The sequence below is a fragment of the Schistocerca americana genome, chromosome 8, assembly GCF_021461395.2.
Source record: "Schistocerca americana isolate TAMUIC-IGC-003095 chromosome 8, iqSchAmer2.1, whole genome shotgun sequence".
Classification (NCBI taxonomy): Eukaryota; Metazoa; Arthropoda; class Insecta; order Orthoptera; family Acrididae; genus Schistocerca; species Schistocerca americana.
This window is the reverse complement of record NC_060126.1, coordinates 279,243,001-279,261,187: the sequence shown is the minus strand read 5'-3', so window position 1 is coordinate 279,261,187 and position 18,187 is coordinate 279,243,001.

The following is an 18,187-nucleotide window of genomic DNA, read 5'->3' as shown; positions in this document are numbered from 1 at the left end:
CCCTGCCGCTGTAGGATGTACAGTTGGTCATGTATGTACTGAACCGTTTCCTCTGCTGGTTACATGTTCTGCAACAATTGTAGGGCAGTAAGGGAATCGGATGAGATCAGCAACTGTTTGCCCTGAAACACCTCATCTGTTCCGGTGCCTTCAGGAACGCATGGACCTCTTCAGAAGTTATAGTACAGTGCAGGGGGAAGGCGAATTCTAAGGACCCGGCTGGGGAGGACGACTGAACCCCCTGGTGACCCCCTGTTAGGAGCCACTAGTGTACACAACTGCAAAACTGTGATGCCTATCTAAATGTTAAAAAACGAAGACTGAAACGTAAGATCTGGGTGTACTGCTGCATATAATACATTACGTCTAAAATAATTTTGGATATCTGTAAGATCCAAGGTGGAGACGGCTCCAACCTTGTGGTAAAACGTTACAATCAACTTCACCCATTTCCAAAAGACAGCCCTTCACACGAATCCTATAGGTCTTCGTTGCTCAGTGTCGAAAGTGATAGAGCCTTCCCGTTGGTGGCCAAGCTACAGGATGGTGTATAGGCGTGGAAAGCGGTTTGTAGGCCTGGGGCACCATGGGCTGCCATCGCCTGATGTGAAGAGGCGGCTGGCCAGCGTCAGCACTAAGACTCGTTATGGGGGTAGTTTGAAAGGCGCCATTACCCAACCGAATTCCTCCTTGGTGCACGTTGACCAACATTTTTAAATTAGAGAGTCGTGCAGACCAAGACACCGTACACCCATAATCAAGACGAGGTCGCACGAAAGCCTTGTAAAGCGAGAAAAGTCAAGTCCATCTGTTCCTCATAAATTGTTGATAAGACAAAAAAAAGAGAACCGAGTACTTTTAGGAACCGTCCTTTCAGGACCCTTTGGTGTAGGAACCATGTAAGTTTAATGTCAAATGGGAGACACGGAATCTTCATTGCGTTGTTAACATTAAGGGGCTCCGGAAAGGCTCAAAATCATGAAAAGTTCAATTTTTACTTTTTTGCGTTTTCTGAATCTGCAGACTATTACCTTTTAATAGATATATAATTTATTCAATTCCGAAGACTACAACAATTTGAAATTTTTTTTGAAATGTGTTCTACATGGGCGTGACCCACTGTGGCGCTGTTAAACTGCTGTCAAATGGTGTTATTATTAACGTCCGTGTTCATCAGGTACATTTTAGTGATGTGAGATAAAGTATGTGTTGTGGCTAACCTGTGATGGTTCAATATACAGGGTGATGCAAAAAGAATACCACAACTTTAAAAATGTGTATTTAATGAAAGAAACATAATATAACCTTCTGTTATACATCATTACAAAGAGTATTTAAAAAGGTTTTTTTTTCACTCAAAAACAAGTTCAGAGATGTTCAACATGGCCCCCTCCAGACACTCGAGCAATATCAACCCGATACTCCAACTCGTTCCACACTCTCTGTAGCATATCAGACGTAACAGTTTGGATAACTGCTGTTATTTCTCGTTTCAAATCATCAATGGTGGCTGGGAGAGGTGGCCAAAACACCATATCCTTAACATACCCCCATAAGAAAAAATCGCAGGGGGTAAGATCAGGGCTTCTTGGAGGCCAGTGATGAAGTGCTCTGTCACGGGCTGCCTGGCGGCCGATCCATCGCCTTGGGTAGTTGACGTTCAGGTTTCATAACTAACCTTTTTCGTAGGACTCTCCATACAGTTGATTGTGGAATTTGCAGCTCTCTGCTAGCTGTGCGAGTCGATTTTCCTGGTCTGCGAACAAATGCTTGCTGGATGCGTGCTACATTTTCATCACTCGTTCTCGGCCGTCCAGAACTTTTCCCTTTGCACAAACACCCATTCTCTGTAATCTGTTTATACCAACGTTTAATACACCACCTATCAGGAGGTTTAACACCATACTTCGTTCGAAATGCACGCTGAACAACTGTCGTCGATTCACTTCTGCCGTACTCAATAACACAAAAAGCTTTCTGTTGAGCGGTCGCCACCTTAGCATCAACTGACGTAGACGCCTAGTCAACAGCGCCTCAAGCGAACAAATGTGCAACTAAATGAAACTTTATAGCTCCCTTAATTCGCCGACAGATAGTGCATAGCTCTGCCTTTTGTCGTTGCAGAGTTTTAAATTCCTAAAGTTGTGGTATTCTTTTTGAATCACCCTGTATATCGCTGGTGTGATTGTCGATTGTTTCATGTTTATTTACTCTGTCGTTATCTCGAAAATATTCGTAATTAATTCTGTTTCTTGAGTCTCTGTTTTGTTGAAGTATAATAGTGAGTAAAAGAAAAGTTATTAGAAATCCTCTGAAGGCTTTTAAGAAAAGGAGAAATGTTGGAAAGCCAAAGGTATGTGTTATTGCTGTAAACAATAAAGACGATAACCAAGTGAGTGAGCCTAACCTCTCAAGTACACCTGCCCATAGCAGTCAAAGTGGGAAAGAAAATACTTCACAGAAGAAGCTTGGTTCAATGAGTGAAAACTATGAATGTTTTATGGGCGAATCGGTTGTGAATGAAATATTTGATATGTCGGTTCTCAAAGGAATTTTTTCAAACTGTGTAAGATGTATTCATTGTAGTGAAGTTGGTCTGGAACTCTCCATAATAAAGCACGTAGGACTTGCTAGCGAAATACAACTGAAATGTGATAAGTGTTCATACATGACCACCTTTTGGAACAGTGTTGCAGTAATTACAACTGAAGAAAATGGTAGCAAAATCTACGAACACAACAACGAGCGATGCTTGCTTTAGACAAGGAACGCCTTCAGGCTGCAGACAGGGCTGTAAAGAGTCTAGAAATACAAGCAAGAGTAAACAGGAGGAGGAGCAAGAGGAAGCTGGAGGAGGAATTTGCAGAGTATGAAGATAATCCATCCTATGGACCTGGAATGCACTAAAAAGTTAATCCAATCTTTGTCGCTCGATTCCCAAAACTTCTATTTTCTCATACTAATTACACGTTTTCTAAGAATCTTCCAAACATATTTGTTTCAAACTTTCAGTAAATGTTACACAGTACCTTCTGCATAATTTAACACAGCCTTTTTCCAAAAAAACTGTATATTTTTGAATATATAAATAAAAAATTGCAAAAAAATGTTGTGAATTTCCATTACAATTGAAAAAAATCATCTTTAATAACTGAACTAAAATTTTGTAAAATCCCTGTGTTAAGTTGTAGCCCACATTCCAATAAATAATCTGTAAAAAGTTCAACTTCCTACCTCAAATACTTTATGAGGAAAGATATAATTTATAAGCGTTATTTGAACATTGCAAGTATAGGGCGTTCCGGAGCCCCTTAAGGACAATGTCCTTCATTGTCAGCTCAATAAATCTTAAATCTGAACATGAACGGTTAAAAAGAATGCACAGATTTGTCAGTTGAGAATTTAAAACCCCTATTCTCCATCCATTCATCCAATCATCGAACAGTCAGTTGCAACTGACGAGTTGTTGCAAGGTGCAAGAGGAATAAAACGCAGACCCATCAACAAACAAACAAATCGGACAGGACGTCTAACAACAGACGTTATATTGTACTTGAACCGTGGTGGCTCCAGTCCATTTTATCTCTGTTTTCCCAGTGGATTCTTTAACTGTCACCCAGATAGGCGACGGGGATTTAATTTACAGTTTTCGTAGATGATCACTGGCTTAGAGACTATGAAACAGGCCGGCAGTGGGTTGTGGGGTGACAACACGCAGGCGGGGCGCTGCGTAAGGGTATAACGAGTGGGTTTCCAAGCAACGGTTCCTTTCGCCGTTAGTTCTGTTCGTCCCGAGATCGACTTGTCACTCCTTTTTGGTAATTGAAATCACGTTGCTGTATCGACAGTATCCCGGCCTTCACTGGCCGGCCAGTGTGGAGGTTTTAGGCTAGGCGGTTCAGTCTGGACCCGCGCGACAGCTACGGCCGCAGGTTCGAATCCTGCCTCGGGCATGGATGTGTGTGTTGTCAATGGGTTAGTCAGGTTTAAGTAGTTCTAAGCTCTAGGGGACTGATGACCTCAGATGTTTAGTCCCATAGTGCTCAGAGCCATTTGAACCATTTGAACCGGCCTTCACTGCATTTGCATTTCCCTGTCTGTCCATGCTGTGCGGACCTGGACGCTTGTAGTTTTTTCCTCACCCCTTTCCGAGTTTGCAAGGACCATTACTGGAAAATTTTGTGGTCAGCATTGCTCGCGCTCTGTAATCTGTGTCTTTGCTGTCGTTATCTGAAGGATCAGTGGAACATTTCAATTTTTTTGTGATTAATGTTGGCCGCAGCCTTGTTGTACCTTTGCATTTATTACACTGGTGGAAATTTTAGGTGGAAATTAGTGACTGTCACTGCGTCGGCGATAAAGTGTGCCACTGAAAATTTTACTCGCTGTGGATTACCGAGGCCATAAGCCGTGCAGCACTTTCAAGTTCAGCGGCTTACTAGTGAAACTTAACTTTCGCCTGTGTGTATTGCTGTTTGATGTTTGAGCTTCAGTTAGTTTTATTAACTTGGTCATGAGCCGAAATGTCGGGCTCGCGTTTCACAAAGCTAAGAGACACTTCTAATAGACAACACAATACAGGTGAGATATAGGCTACAGAAATACAAATTACATGAACAACAATCGCCACCTTCTTAAGAGATCACGGCTATAAGCCCAAAATTTTCGTCATAAAATAAGGCAGCAGATATTACTCCCAAAAAACTGCCTAAAGGAAATAGATCTGTTCAATGAGCTTGAGATTTTTTTTTTTTTTTTTACTTTTTGTAAGATTTGTAATTTTAACTTTTAATTATTGTAGGGGGAATTCCCTGTATTAATATATGTGTTTTGAAATTAGGTTCTAGATGGCCCGTGAGTGACTCCAAGAACTGCATAACGTGTTCCCGTTCACAGGAGCGAGTCCTGTGAAGGGGAACGCGTTATGCAGGTCTTGGAGTCACTCGCGTCCATCTAGAAAAGTTTTTACTGAGTTTAACGAAGGTGGTGATGTCCTGATATATTCGACGATGCCCTTTGGCTACACTGTCTGAAGGATCCTTCTAAGAAATACCAAATTAAGATGTATTTGTTCTCTGTTTTCTATGTAGATAACCTGAAGAAGCCTAAATAAGGCGAAACGCGTAGTTGAAAAATAAAAAATTCAAATTGCAACCAAGACTATTTTTAACCAATATTGATTGTACTATAGTTCCAAGTTATTTATCTCTCTCTCTCTCTCTCTCTCTCTCTCTCTCTGTCTGTCCATATATGTAGTGTTATTCACACAAAACGTTAATTTCATTAAATCAGTAAATTTTTTTGAGTGAACTGAAATGGAATTGTAGTCATGGCTCTTGTCTCTAAGAGTCTAATTTAATCTCATCACGTTTCAGTGGAACAACTACGAGTACCTTAGTCTAACACAAGAATATATCGTTCCTACTCATTATAAACGCTGTAGCCGTTTCAACGTATTTTAGTCAATGGTGCGAACAACAAGATAAGATAATTGAGGAAAAGAAAAGGGGGTGTATAAATATCGTATTTCTTCACTTCTGATGGTTCAGTGCAAAAGTATGATGTGATCATAGTTCGTCTAGTCTCCTTATTTACGTCAGCTAGATATCAAAAAATGATTTATCCTACCTATTAATGCAGAGTAACACTTTCTAGCATTGTTTAGTTGAGGGAAAAGCGTAGTAGTCAGGTAGCGAAAGACAGTGACGTGCAGTTTCTTCCAGGGTTCTGTAAACCCTCCTGTATGTATCTGTAACTGCTGCTGATGGGGACATACTGACAATGACGCCAGGTAGAGCCACAGGGAACATATATTAACCTGTTTAGTAAACACAGTCGTGGTCGCCTGTAATTGTTAATTTTTATCTTAAGATAACCAGTTGCAATTTCCTAAAGACATCATCATCAGAGCTACAATCCTTGATGACAGTAGAAATCGCTGGCGTGGAGCAGGTCCGGCCGTACTGGCGTGGAGAACACTACAGTAGTAATGCTGATCTCTTTAGAATACCGAAACCGATCATTTTAAGATAAAAATTATCATCTTAAATGCGACGACGTCTGCGTTTACTGAATAAATTATAATATTAATAGGTCGCTGTTTTCCTGGAACAATGTTGCTTTAGACACAAATGAGGTTGTATTATCATGTAGATGACTCTGTTGCTCTGGAAAAAAAGGTGGAGGCGAGGTTCGTTCATATGTTGTTCTCCTTGTACTGTGAAGTAGGATTTATTGCTTATAGAGAAGCAATGTACATCTGCAACGAACGGCTCTGACCCCAAATCTGCTGCTCTGTACATCTCGTCAGTTGCTTGCTTATACATAGTAACTACTGCTACTCTATGTTGTCTAAGGTAAAGGCCGTAGTCCGTTGTGGTCGCGCGTTATCGTCGTCGCCGTGACGTCATCTGGGACCATGGCATCTTGTCCTGCGCAGCTGCAGGACCTGTCCCGAAGACGCCTGTGATGATACGAGCCAGCTGGCTGCTGCCACTGACCGCTCACTCGATGAACCTGTGGCCGACGTTCTTCCTGGTTGGCGAAGACGGCGGGGGTGGCGGTGGCAGAGGAACCTTCGACGGAGGAGCCACGTGCGGCTCTACCGCGATCACCGTCTGCTTTCCAGACTCCACCTGGACTGGCACCTGCAATAAACCGGCACCAGCGCTTGTAGAGGTGAGTGGGTGAGTGGACAATGGTAACAGAGGGGAGGAATGTGTCTCTAGCTTGATTAAAACATAGCAGTACAAGAGTGACAAAAATTGCTTATGATACTGTTGTGGTTACATAAGTTAATATCTAATTAATTGGCGATTAGACTGCAAACAGTTGAAAGTTACACCAGTTCCAAATTTCCTTTATGAACACAGGAAGTTTCTCTCACATAACCCAGCAACCTGCATATTTACAGCAGCAGCAACGGTTAAGGGAAAGATGGAACGTCTTCAGATTGTTGTTGTTACGTGATGGCTTCACGCTGCTCTCACGCTAGTTTTTCCTGTGAAGACCTCTTCATCTCTGCATAACTACTGCAACCTAGATCCATTTCAAGCTGTACTCTGTCCTTGTTGTTACTCTACAATTTTTGTCCCCCACACTTCCTTCTGTTATCAAGCAGACACTTCCTTGATGCCTCAGAAAGTGTCTTTCTTCGGTAGCAACACATTTCAGAAGCTTCATTCTTTCTCTTCTGAACCATACACTCGAAATAAATATCTTCAGAAAACACTTATTAACACTCGAATTTAAATTAGATGTTAACATTGTCCTCTTTTTCAGAATGTTTTTCCTGCTATAGTCAACCTTCACTTAATATCCTCTTTATTTCGGCCAACCTTATGTGAAACTCATAGACTATTAGTGTCTCATTTCCTAATGTAATTCTCCCAGCATTGCCTGATTAAAATCGATTATATTCGTTTACTTTTCTTGACTTTTGTCTTACATTCTCTCTTCAGGGCACTATCTATTTCGTACAATTGCTCTTCCAAGCACTTTTTAGTCTCTGATGGAATTACTATATCATACTCAAACCTCGAAGTTACAGTCCTTCTTTCTGAACTTTAATTCAGTTTCCAAATTTCTGCTTGGTTCCTGTACTGCTCGTTCAGTGTCGAGATCGAATAACATCAGGGATAGAGTACAACAATATGTCACATGCTTCTCAACCAATGTGTCTCATTCACGTCCTTCGAGTTTTATAACTGCTGTCTGCTTTCTGTACAAGTTGTAAATAACTATTTACTCCCGTATGTTATCCTTTCTGCCTTCATATTTGAGAAGAGTGTGATCCAGTCAACGTAGTTCAAAACTTTCCCCAATCTGAAAATACTCTGAACGTAGATTTCCCTTTCTTTAGCCCACCTTCTAAGGTAACTCGTAGGGTCAGTACTACTTTTGTTCTGGTCTTCAGTCCGAAGACTGATACCAAATAAGATAAATATGCGAAAGGATATTCACTTTCCACGTCTTCTGTTATCTCATTCCCTCCCGCTCTGTACCACCAACCTAAAATCTCTCACCACAATAGTTGAATTTACTAATGATTATTTTAAAGACTTTCGTTTCAAGTTCCGTCACCGTTCATCACGTTGATTCATCGGGAGCGAATTAGTCACTTGGCGATTTTGTATGAAAAAGAAAAAAAAAAGCCTTTTTTGTGGAAGAGATATATTAACTCAGTAAGTACCCGCCTTGGCTCTGTAGAAAGAATGACACGTATGTAGTGAATACATTATAATATAAATTTCAGTTTTCCCATCGTAAGAGTTATGCCAAAGAACTGCGTCAGAATTATTAATACCTTTCGAGATCTATTGGTTTAATACACTCCTGGAAATGGAAAAAAGAACACATTGACACCGGTGTGTCAGACCCACCATACTTGCTCCGGACACTGCGAGAGGGCTGTACAAGCAACGATCACACGCACGGCACAGCGGACACACCAGGAACCGCGGTGTTGGCCGTCGAATGGCGCTAGCTGCGCAGCATTTGTGCACCGCCGCCGTCAGTGTCAGCCAGTTTGCCGTGGCATACGGAGCTCCATCGCAGTCTTTAACACTGGTAGCATGCCGCGACAGCGTGGACGTGAACCGTATGTGCAGTTGACGGACTTTGAGCGAGGGCGTATAGTGGGCATGCGGGAGGTCGGGTGGACGTACCGCCGAATTGCTCAACACGTGGGGCGTGAGGTCGCCACAGTACATCGATGTTGTCGCCAGTGGTCGGCGGAAGGTGCACGTGCCCGTCGACCTGGGACCGGACCGCAGCGACGCACGGATGCACGCCAAGACCGTAGGATCCTACGCAGTGCCGTAGGGGACCGCACCGCCACTTCCCAGCAAATTAGGGACACTGTTGCTCCTGGGGTATCGGCGAGGACCATTCGCAACCGTCTCCATGAAGCTGGGCTACGGTCCCGCACACCGTTAAGCCGTCTTCCGCTCACGCCCCAACATCGTGCAGCCCGCCTCCAGTGGTGTCGCGACAGGCGTGAATGGAGGGACGAATGGAGACGTGTCGTCTTCAGCGATGAGAGTCGCTTCTGCCTTGGTGCCAATGATGGTCGTATGCGTGTTTGGCGCCGTGCAGGTGAGCGCCACAATCAGGACTGCATACGACCGAGGCACACAGGGCCAACACCCGGCATCATGGTGTGGGGAGCGATCTCCTACACTGGCCGTACACCACTGGTGATCGTCGAGGGGACACTGAATAGTGCACGGTACATCCAAACTGTCATCGAACCCATCGTTCTACCATTCCTAGACCGGCAAGGGAACTTGCTGTTCCAACAGGACAATGCACGTCCGCATGTATCCCGTGCCACCCAACGTGCTCTAGAAGGTGTAAGGCAACTACCCTGGCCAGCAAGATCTCCGGATCTGTCCCCCATTGAGCATGTTTGGGACTGGATGAAGCGTCGTCTCACGCGGTCTGCACGTCCAGCACGAACGCTGGTCCAACTGAGGCGCCAGGTGGAAATGGCATGGCAAGCCGTTCCACAGGACTACATCCAGCATCTCTGCGATCGTCTCCATGGGAGAATAGGAGCCTGCATTGCTGCGAAAGGTGGATATACACTGTACTAGTGCCGACATTGTGCATGCTCTGTTGCCTGTGTCTATGTGCCTGTGGTTCTGTCAGTGTGATCATGTGATGTATCTGACCCCAGGAATGTGTCAATAAAGTTTCCCCTTCCTGGGACAATGAATTCACGGTGTTCTTATTTCAATTTCCAGGAGTGTAGCTACTGTAAGCAAGGGAAAATAATTGGTTTGGGTTGAATGATTTTTACAACGAACCGTTAAGGTATGATATCATTTTCACAAGCAGTAGGGCTCCATATTGTTACCTGCATATTCTTTGAATAAATACCAGTGGCCTAGTTTATACAACCACAAATTCAGTCTGCCTTGTGTATTCTCAGGGAGACTTACCGCAGGCGGCTCCGGCTTGGGGATGTGCTCTCCCTCGGCGTGGAATCCCTGCTCGTCAGCTTCGTACGTCAGCTCGATCTTCTTCTCCGACTGCTTGTCAACCCAGGAAGAGCGGCCCTTAATTTCTGGCACTACTTTGTCGTCGATTCTCTTGAGCAGCATGGACTCTTCACGCACCGTACCATCTGGAGAGTCGTAGCTGGGACGGAGAAATAAAAAAAGAAACTTTACTGTAAATGTGATAGCTGTTTCTCTTAGCCTTCAGACTGTGCTTTCATGTGGCACCTTGAAAACCAACGACACAAAACTAGAAAGGGAACGAAACGATCTTTACCGTAAACTGAAAAAGAATGGTATGCAATAGATTTTGTTTGTACATATCCCAAATTCTATTAATTTTTTGACTGGGAGTGTGTTTGCTTTATTCGTGTTGAAAATATACATTTCCATGTAGTAACTTATGTAATGTTATTTGATTTCTCTGAATGACGAACTGTTTTTTTGCATTTCTTGCTGAGGTCATTTCCACTTTCTTCCTCCTTTCTGTTTTAGGTGTCACTCACCTGGACAAAAATGGAACATCACTACACTTTGCTTGATATTTAACAATATGTGCGTTCCAGTTGTTGTACAAATACGAAAATTGGCGTCCGTTGACTGTGAGCTGATATTTTCTGATCTGTTATGTCATTAGATGTGAATTGTGCCAAAATCAAGTTTTGATGCGAATAATATGCTCTCCCCATCCCGCTTTCTTTGGCCGTAGTATAGCTACTGACTTATTCAACGCCGTGAAATTAGGTTTGCAGAAGGAGTAATGTTCTCTTTAGTTATTCATTAGTCACACTGCTGGCAAGAACTTTTGGAACGAAATATTACAGGAAACGGCAAGAAATCCATGGTACATTGGACTCCATAGGTACAAAAAAGTTTTGAACGAAATAAATCTAGAAAACAGAGAGTCACTACGGGGTAACGTTGAAATCGAAACCCCTGGCTTCTAGGATAAAATCATGTGTAGAGGAGTGAAGAAGACTTCCAAACATGAGAGTGAATAAACATTAAACGTGAAGGCGGTACAGTTTTTGGAGTGTCAATCAGTCATAAAAGTGGTAACTTTGTTCACACTTGAGCTGCTTAATGTAGCATACAGTACCTACCTTCTTAAATGTCAGTTGGCAGCTCGATTCACCATAGTTGGATATTTGAACACGAAATACTATATTTCCACGGTTCTATACTGATTAAAGAAACACACTAATTACTGCTATTAACGGGCGACCATCATTTAACACAATCGACTTGTCAGAACTCCTGCAAATTCTCAGATGCACTCAGTAGTCGGGGTTTCAATAATCAGTTGCTTGGTTGTTGACTGTCGACTTCCTCCAACCAAGACACAACAGCTTCATACGTAACATCAATCGACAGCAAGCCACACAGTCATATAGCGTGGGCCAGGACAGAGACTGAAAGAAGGGAAGCTTATCCGAAGACCAAAACGATTAGGATACTTCTTACGACCAGAGGGCTGTGAGAAATGAAGTTAAAGCAACAGTGGGGAGAGTGTAGAAGGCGAGACTCATACCCTCTCCTTGGTACTCACCTGAAGCTAGCGTGCCAGTTGGTGGGGTCGCCCACGGCGGAGGACGACCTGAAGACGGCCCTGGGTTTCGGCGCCTCCTCAGCCAAGCAGGCGCCCAGCACCGCGACAGCAACCAGCAGCTGACGCACAAGCAACACCACAAGTGACCCCCGAATCTACATCATACTCCAAACACTCTACGTTAATTTAAGATACTCTGAGATCCATACAGAAGCCACCCTGCTTCTTGCGCGGCACACTATTCATGACTCGCTGACATTCAGCTACATTCTGGCTACAATTGGGTACATTAACTTTCCCTGTGTGTTAGCTGCAACACAAGTATTTTTTCCAATGGAAACCTGAGGTACATATTTGTGAATGGTCAGCCTTTCCATCACGCGCAAGTCCTGTCAACTGTTGGGCATCTGTATGAAAATATCAGCAGGTCAGTGTTACAGTGTGCAGCTCGTGACCACCAGAATACATGAATGTGGTCGGTTCGTTATATTACACTGTATAATTGAATATTGTTATTTTGCATGGTAATTATTGAATGTTAATTTTACTATTTATTATAACAGAGAATATTTGTAATTAGTTACTTTAGTCCATAAAATGAAGCCAAGTGTACAAAGTATGTTTTGAAAACGAGTATATATTTTTGTATTAATCTTGCATCCAAAATCATTAAAAAATCGCCTAAGTGCATTACCACATAAATAAAAATTTTTCATCCTCTAGAAAAAATTCAGTTGCGAAAGAGCTAAGAACCGTGATTTTCATTTTTCTTCACACTTATTTAGTCTGGAGGTCAGCATAGAAGTCAACTTCCTGTAGCAGTACGACGGAATTCTCAAAAAGAAAACCAAGACTCGAAAAGACGCCTTTCCATTTGCTAATAAGATTTCCGAACTCTGCTAAGTTTGGACCATTTGCAATGTATTAAAGTGGTCGTTAGTAGCCGAATGCTAAGCCTAAGCTACTTTTAATTGGAAAGCCAGTTGTTGAAATCTTCCTAATATATTTTATTTGCGTTTTCACGTTTATTAACAAATGGAAACGTTGATTAAGAAATTACGAATCACAATTTTCCAATAGAAATAACGTATTTGACATAAAAGCTCTCGAGGTATGGTACCGCGTTGTATTGTATAAAATTACTGCTAGAGAAAAACCAACGTTTCGGCAACGGTAGCAGCAGCCTTCTTCGGGTCCGCTGCAACCGTGGCCGAAACGTTGGTTTTTCTCCAGAAATAGTTTTATACAATACAACGCGTTACCATACGCGGAAAACTTTTATGTTGACTGACTCTGGCCGCGGAAGCCTCCGCAATTATATTAAATAACATATCATTTTTCATGAGCACTGATGCCAAATTGCAAGTACTTATAGTCAGTTAAAATTTAGTACAAAAACGCGTGACAAGAAATTAAAACAAATAAAATACTTTCGTGTTTTTAGAAACTGAAGAGCTAAAATGTAGAAATTATTATTTTTTTTTCATTTAACAATAAGAATATTCGAATTTCAGTATTAAATTTTATGTTACTTTCATTTGATTAGTAAGTACACATAAAAATATGATATTTTTGCTCACCAACTATGGTTCTGCACTTATTAACTGACATTTCCATTTCATAATAAATAAGAAATTTAATTAAAATTAGAAACAGTTGACAGAAGCAGGATTCGAATCATCGGCTTTTTGGTGACAAAACGTTTTCACTCCTTTAAATAAATGACGGCCAGGCACCGACCAACAAATCCTCTCAGTATGAAGAAAGTCAAAGAAAGGCAGTTCGTGAGGTCCTTTTGTCAGAAAAAATGGCCTCATTTCGTTCACAAAACTTTCATGTTGTCGACAGCGTGTATTCCGCAGTTTATTACACTACTTAGATGAAAAGAAGTCATGGCTCGTATGTTTTGATAAGAAAGTCTGTTCATTATTTTTGGCCAGTTTCAAGTAAATGGTTATTTTCAGATGTGAATGTATGAAAATGTCATTACAGTCAGTGTCACGTCAAATATAATTGCTCATTAACGAGTTTTCAATGATCGATGGTAAATCAGTACCCTTGTGGATAAATTTTTTCTCGTACTCGATATCATACCACCACATCTCAATACAAATGCAAGTTTTGTTCGTTGTATGGCACTTCCAACATTATAATATACGATTTCTACAATTTTCTGGAAAAAAATCAGGTTTTTGTGCAGACAGAGCTAAGGCGTCGCATTGGACCAGCAAACGCGAGTACAACGCGAATATTTGTCGAGCAACGTCCAGTAGTCAGGGTGACGCATAATTTCACAGTAGGTACAAACCCCCTCCTTCCAATCTTTGCGTGTTGCTCCTAACAAAATTCTGAATGCGTCTATTCTTTGCAACCATTCTATTACGGAGGCCTTTAATGCCATGTCTGATACAGACACTCGAAAAACGTAGTCTACTAAAGCTTTTAACGTTTCTGTGGAGGCAGTTTTCTTCGCACTATCACGCTCGTGAAAAGAAATTTCAAGGCAAGAACTTAATTTCGTACTGCTGCACTCGAATATAACAGTACGTATCGTCTTTAATTTCTATCTCCTATCTGGTCCACATTACGAGCACACTGTCAGCTGATTTCGGCAACGAGGAAAATGGAATTGCCTTTTAATGCATATGTAGTTGTGGCAGCCGATATGAAAAAACTTCCCGAACGTCCCATCATATTTTCTCTCTCTGTGCGACGTAGTGTACTTTATTCATGCCCTTTGTCATAATTTTGCCTTAGGAGTACCTTAAGTACAATACTTCTAGAACACCAAACGTTCGCATTCTATTTTTTCTCGTATGTGTAACACCGCTCACCTTGATCATGATGTCCAAAGTATATTTCGGTGACAGACTGCCGCGGATCTCGTGGTTCCTCGCATTTATACCTGTTGCTCGCAGTCCCATCAGATAACGAGCTGCTTAATCTTATCCGGATGCGGATCAACAAATTAAAATCGATTTCCCAAGGAGGCGAGTCGTTACTCTGGCGCTCGCAGGGGCCTCTCGTTTATGACGTCTACTGTTGTGTGTCCAGATCACAAGACTCTCGGTATTCCCCATCTCAGGGTGGCTGTTGTTTGTTGGCATCTGGCAATAGCAGCTGCATTTTCTTTAGACTTTTCCAGAATACGTCTACAACTGTATCGGAGAAAAAGTATTTTCTCTCTTCCCCTGTCAGTCGTTCCCTCGCCCTTTCCGTCATCCTAAGCATAAATTTACCATTCTGTAGAATATCGATAAACTGTTTGTCTTAAACATATCGTATCAGCTTTCCCTTCTTGAAAACGGTAGGTTTCTGGGCGTAACGTGTTTTAGGCAGCCCTCTAAGGACTAAGTGAACGAAGTATGTAACTTTAATTTGACAAAACATGATCAACAGAGTAGTTTCAGATAATAATATCGTTGTATCGAGCTTCCAAAACGGCAAATCTTTAGTCTCGCAATTTTAGGATGCTTCTTGCCATTTCATACAAGTCTTTTTCGTTAACTTTAATAAAGTTTAATTTCAGTATAGCTATTTCCCGTAACACCTGTCCAGGATTCACAATTGTATTTTTATTTCAGGTTTTTATTCCAAGTATTTACAAAACAGATACTAATTATGAAATATTGAGTTATGGTTAGGTACCGATGTTCCTAACTGTGATCCATCCCACACATCGCACGGTGCACTGCAGTTGTGGGTCTTCTGTCTACTTATTTGAGGAAGAAATGACGGAAAAACTTCACTTAACACATTTATTTTGCTATATAAGGAATTAAGTACCGATTCATAAGAAAATAAGTGACCCTTTGTTCATTTGCTCCATAGGTCTTCGAATTATTTTGCAGAATATGACTCCCTGTTGTTTGACACCTTAACTGGGGGGGAGGGGGGGGGGAGGGTTGAATTTTGCAGGTTATGTCATATTCTTTGTACATATGAAGACCCTTTCCTTTAGGTCAAAATAACACTTTCTCATCTCTTGCCATACAATTCACTTCCGCCTCAGTTTTGCAAACTTTAGTGAGTCCACCTAGTTAAAGACCATTCAACAGGTAACACAACATGCAGTTGTGGCTATTGAACGGTTTTTAGCAGTTAAACAGATCGCCCTTCAGTCTCTCAAAATGAGAAAATTCAATCGAATCCCCCTAGCTAGACCTCGTCCTCGTATTCTATAACGACAAAAATTTTAGTTTTAGAACTATTCGCTGGCTGCTGTTTGTCTTTTTTTTTAAATCTTGTTCTTTGTATCTGGGACATAAGGGCTGCATGGTTTCCCACGTATTCCATTTTAATGTTAATCTTTCACTATTTACCAGAATGAGATTTTCACTCTGCAGCGGAGTGTGCGCTGATATGAAACTTCCTGGCAGATTAAAACTGTGTGCCCGACCGAGACTCGAACTCGGGACCTTTGCCTTTCACTATTTACTTTATTATAGCTCCAGTTTATATTAAAAAGAGCCATTTTAATTTTAGATATTTAAATACCAGACCAGCAATTTAAAATAATTTAAGCCTGTAGATTCAAATTTTGTGCCATAGTTACTTCTCAAGTTGAAATATAAATTTATTAATAATACCTGTTAAAATCATTGTTAAATAATGGGAAATGACAATAACTTATCGTAGAATAGTATACAAAATCTCGTTCTTTTCTAACGGAAGTTTCAGGTACAGCAATTTGCCAGTTTCAAAGATTGCAATACCTATCGCACTTCCGAACGCAACGCAAAATAAATGGAGATGATTGTGTAAGTCTGCGCAACAATGTAATTCGTGATGGCACCTTGGAAAAGTAGTTACAAGCATACATCCAACATATTTATGGGAAATTACTGTACTTTCTTTTTGAACTGATCTGTATCATAAATGAGTTTCAATTGTCCTTCACCTTACTTACCGATGGGAATATGTGCCGCTTTCTTGAAATCTTCATTTCTTTTATCATTATATCGAATATGTTCTCCTCACCATTATTCGATCACATTTAAGCACTGCTTCACATTAGCATTTCCGAATATTCCATATGCTTTCAATGAGTAGTGTTTATCTCTGCATTTAATAGTGCGTCTTGTTACTCAGTAGTATAACTGATCCTTGAGTTTTCTGTTGTACAGTACATCAGGTTCTTTACAGTCTCTCTGAATATTAACTTGGCATATGCTGTGACTGTCACAATTATCGTTTTGTGCATCTTGAACGAACTTCTTTCATTAAAAGAAACTAGATTTTCTCTTGTAATCAGTAAGCAGATTCGTTATCTTTTTGTCCCTGTACTTCCGGCATTACATACCTCCTGCAAGGAAAAATATCAAGAGGGAAACTACGAGAATTTTAGTTGCTTAATTACTTCCTTATTTGCATTCTGGCTGGAAATCGTTCAAAATATATCACTCTGAGTTGGAATATGTCATTTCGTTTACGAAAGCAGCAACAGTTCTCATTGTTTGTGAACCTCCATGCTAATCATATGCATAAATATTTTGTATTTTTCTGTGAATGTAGATTTTCTTCAAGCATATTACTGTTAAAAAGCTATCGGTTTCCGGGTAATTGGCAGTGTTGTGACATAGCGACGTCTCTTTCAGCAGAGATAATGAGTATGGGGTTCGTCGCACCTTGCGGTATCTTGATTCTCTACTCAGAAATATGAGAGCATTTCATCCACTTTTATTCATTTGTACACCAACGTTAAGTGTTAAATTCATTAACTCTGACTTCTCTGAGAGCATGAAGGCTTCATCATCTGTACACAAGTAGAACAGAATAAACTATGGAGAAACATTATTTCAAACCGCGTTTGTTACTATCAGTACCCCCCGTTCATTGGTAAGATATCCAAATATTTTAGTGGTTACTTCATTTGCTCGTTGCTCCTTTGGCATGAAAGTAATTCACGAGCTGATACTTATGCACTTGTTACTGAAGTAAATTAGGAAGTGTTATATAAAGTTGCTCATATAGATCTTCTGAAAAAGTGTGACCCATACCACACCTCTCAGACATTCCTCAGCACTAAACATTGTGTATACGTGTGACATTAATTAACGGTATGATTGCAGACACGCTACAAGTAGGGTGCTCTGGCATTCTCGGTACCTAAATGAACACTCACAAGCAAGTTAAACTATTCAAGATTGTGCATAGTACATTATGCCAGTTTGCTTTGAAATTAAGGATGTACTGATTAATGATGTAGTAGTTTATGAACTACATTTCCTCCATGAATCTACAATTTAACGACAGTCTACGGCATGTTCTTTGTTTTTGCTGATTAAAATGATAGTCAGTGTCCCGTAGGTCAGGGATGCCCAAACCGCACATGCGGCCCAAAGCAAGTATCAATGTGGCCCAGGAAGAGAGATCTATCACATGATGAGTAAAAAAATAAAAGAAATAAAAAACATAAAATTTCGTTATGACAAACTGAATCATCACCAGTTCCAGCAATTCTTCAGAAGTTGAGATGCTGAGTGTAGTGACAAAGTTTATTTTACTGAAGTAAGGTGGCACAATCTAAGCCAGATGTTGAAAATATTTTACATCATAATTAATGTAACCAAATCATTCATGATATCAAAAGCAAAATCGGTGCCGAACTTGAAGATGCCTAGTGGGTGGCAGATTT